The following is a 3,544-nucleotide window of genomic DNA, read 5'->3' as shown; positions in this document are numbered from 1 at the left end:
TGAAGCAGCTTTCAGAATTCAAACAACAAACAACAGAGACATATTCAAAGACTGGTCTTATAAAAGAAATGACTTTTTTAAAAGATTTGTTTGTTACTGGCGGGGGGGGGGGGGTCTTCCCGTAAAGTAAATTTCAAGAAATCCTAGGGTTTTTTTTAAATGACGCGCTAATCACTTTGTTAATGTACATGTATTGGGACGAGTTTTAGCACATAAAACAAACAATCCCAAATGTCTGTGCACTGGTACATACTTCGTATGTGTTGTATGTTTTATTGTGCGATTTAGGCTTGTTGACATTGTGATTTACTCTCTATTTATAAGTAAATTTACATCAACTTTATCTTCAGTCTAGCAAAAACTCATGTTGCAAACGAGATGAAAATATCACTGAATTCATATGCTTCACGGATATATTGATCTTTATAAAAAGAGATTGTATATTCAGGCTCTGGATTCTGAATTACTGGCAGATAAGATGCCAGCTACAGCGCCCACAACAGTGTTCTAGTATAATCTTTACTTTCTTCTATGAAGATATTATTTTTTTTTCTAATCGAGACTTTAGCACACATGTAGTGTTTTAAGTGCTAAATATCGATTAGTACATTGCAGTATTTTTTTGTGTCCTATTTTACAGTGCTGGGATACACATAAAAAAAATTACGAACCATTTTTTTTGTAAAAAAAAAAATAAATAAATAAAGAGAGCCGATGTCGTGTCCTGAAATTTTTTCATTCAAACAGATTGATTACGATGCAGTATTATAGTAGGCCTCTTCGTTTTTTTTAAAGGCCATATCAGGATAATGACACGAGGTATGTTAATTTAGCAAAGTTCGCGAGCGGGCATTGACATCAGTCGAATCGACGAGGTCGCAGCCACGCATGCGCAAATTCTATAATGCAATATTGTGGAAAGTACAACTCTTAGAAGTTGGACCTTACGGTTATATTGGTAAAGGATTAAAGTTTAGGAAGAGGCTGAAATTTAAACATAGAAAGGGTAAGTATTTTTTTATTTTACAATCAAGAAAGCTGTGTTTATTTTTTCCAGGATGATAACGTTATGAGAAAAGTTAAAAAAAAAAAAAAAAAAACGTCTGCTAGACTTGATCTGCTGTTGATGTCTAGGTTTTGAAGCGAAGTGATTGCTTTCTGCCTGCTTTCTTCTTCAAGTTCAGTAGATTTTGTGAGGTCAGTGCGAGGTCAGTCACTATAGAATTGTTATCTGTTTTATTGGGTTATTAAGCAAAATATAATTGCATGTTTTGTTCTGAAAAATGTCAATAACACTGAGTGCATGTTATTCTCTTTTGAGAATTTGGACGTAGGCTATGCCTGTCCACTTCTCAAAAGAGAATAAGTGAATCTCTCTCTCTCTCTCTCTCTATCTCTCTCTCTCTCTCTCTGTGGTTGGGTGTGTGTGTGTGTGTGTGGATGCAGTGTATACACGTGTGAGTAAAACGAGCGGCTGTCTGAGACAGTGCGTATATGACTGTCTTTCGCTCGTGCATCAGAGGATTTATATGATAACATTACTCACTAGGTGCTATGGTGATTTTAATAAACCTATAACAAACCTTTTTATTGAAATTCTGTTATCATTCTCGCTGGCTTACAATGTCTAAACATCTCCGCACTGTAGCTATAATTAGTGAAGTATATACTTCACTACTATAATTTTAATGTTACACAGAAAACAATTGCAATGCAGGGTAGGAAATGTATGTTTGGTATTCTAAAACTATGTAATGAAACTTATTTAAATATTGAGACTAAATTAAGCATTTTTGACACCTATGTATCTAGCGTTCTTAACTATGGCTCCGAGATATGGGGTTTTCACTCTGGTGATGAAATAGAACGAGTTCACACAAATTTTTGTAAAAGAATTTTGAAAGTTAAAAAAGGTACGTCAAACTTTATGGTTTATTCAGAGTTAGGTCGTCTACCTATGAGTATTATTCGTAAATTGCGTATCATTAAGTATTGGTTGAAATTGATTAAAACAGAAAATTGTATATTACGCAATGTATATGAGGAAATGGTCTCACAGTTGATACCAAATACATGGTGTTTTAATGTCAGAGAATTATTAGTATCTCTGGGTATGCATGAAGTCTGGCTTTCACAAAATGTGGCTAACACTAATGTTTTCTTAAAAATTGTAAAGCAGAGGTTGTCTGATTTTTTTATTCAGGAAAGAGACGCATTTTTCGAGTCATCCTCTAAATGTTTATTGTACAAGTATCTGCCTGACACTTTTTCGTTACAATTTTATTTGAGTAAAAATATTCCGGAAAACCTTGTTGTCCTTTTAACAAAATATAGACTGTCATCGCATATGCTTTTGGTAGAGCAAGGCCGTTATAATGGAACTGTCAGATCGATGCGTATCTGTAAAAATTGTAATTTAGGTGAAGTCGAGGATGAATTCCATTTCATACTTATCTGTCCATTTTATAAAAGTCTACGGGTATTGTATTTAAAAAAATATTACTGGTCTCGTCCTTCAATGTTTAAGTTAGTTCAACTCCTTGCCATTCATAATCGCAAACAATTGTGCCATCTCGCAATGTTTCTGCGTGAGGCAGGTAAAAAACGGGATGTCGGATAACTAGTACATCCAACTGATGTATTATTACTATCACTATTATTATTAATATTACTATTATTATCATTATTATCATTATTATAATCATTTGATTTATTGATTTATAGGGTCTCTCCTCCTATGATTGTACATGTATGAATAATATTTTTTTAGAATATTGTTTAACGTCAATAGCGAACTGTTTGATTTTGATTGGATAGAGTGTAGCATTATATATTTATAATTATGTACATATGTTTCAACAGCTTATAATTCATTTGAATTTAGCCAATAAACAATACAATACATATACTAGTAATAATTGAGCTGGGTTTTTTTTGTATTTAATGACTGCTTTTTTTCTCACTTACGTATTTTTTAAGATAGAACAATGATAAATAATAAAAATGTTGCTGTAGAAAAAGGAGGAAAAAAATTGAGACAGTTTCATTAAGCATTTTCGTTCCTTTTTCGTTTTAGCATGAATTTCACAGAGTTAAACATGGATTTTTGTTGAATCCTTGTATTTAGCAATGATAATTTCTTTTCACAATTTTTTTGGGGTAAAATATTGTTTGGAACGTGTATATATCTTTCTATTGAAAAAGAGATGCTGTACACTAAAAAATCGATTTCTGCATTTTATATAAAAAAGAAGATATCAGCTGATGAATGAGCAAGACCTCCGTGGGAGGAAGAGAAAAAGATTAAATATAAACTGTCTTATTGTGATTGCAAAAAAAATCTTTTTTTAAGTTTCATTGACATAAAATATTATTATATTTTTCATCTTCAAAGTTTGATTTATATTGTGTTAGTTTTTACAGTTCATTGAAAAAAAGTGGATTAGAATTTTTCAACAATTAATTAGTTTTTCGGTTTAGTCTCTCTCTCTCTCTCTCTCTCTCTCTCTCTCTGTAGATCGAACATAAATGAATATATCCAAAT

The 3,544-nt window shown here is 32.1% G+C and overlaps 1 protein-coding gene across 1 annotated transcript in view; it reads left to right on the top strand.

Moving 5' to 3' along the window:
- Nucleotides 1-850: 850 nt before the first annotated feature.
- LOC105328656 (hypothetical protein) overlaps nt 851-3,544 on the top strand; it is a 9,444-nt gene continuing 6,750 nt past the window's right edge. The window contains exon 1 of the mRNA XM_011429625.4: nt 851-1,006. The gene's annotated coding sequence lies outside the window, so the exon portion shown is untranslated. The remainder of the gene's footprint in view (nt 1,007-3,544) is intronic.

This window comes from Magallana gigas, chromosome 3 (assembly GCF_963853765.1).
Source record: "Magallana gigas chromosome 3, xbMagGiga1.1, whole genome shotgun sequence".
NCBI classification, from domain to species: domain Eukaryota; kingdom Metazoa; phylum Mollusca; class Bivalvia; order Ostreida; family Ostreidae; genus Magallana; species Magallana gigas.
This window is presented reverse-complemented; position numbering and strand designations above follow the sequence as displayed.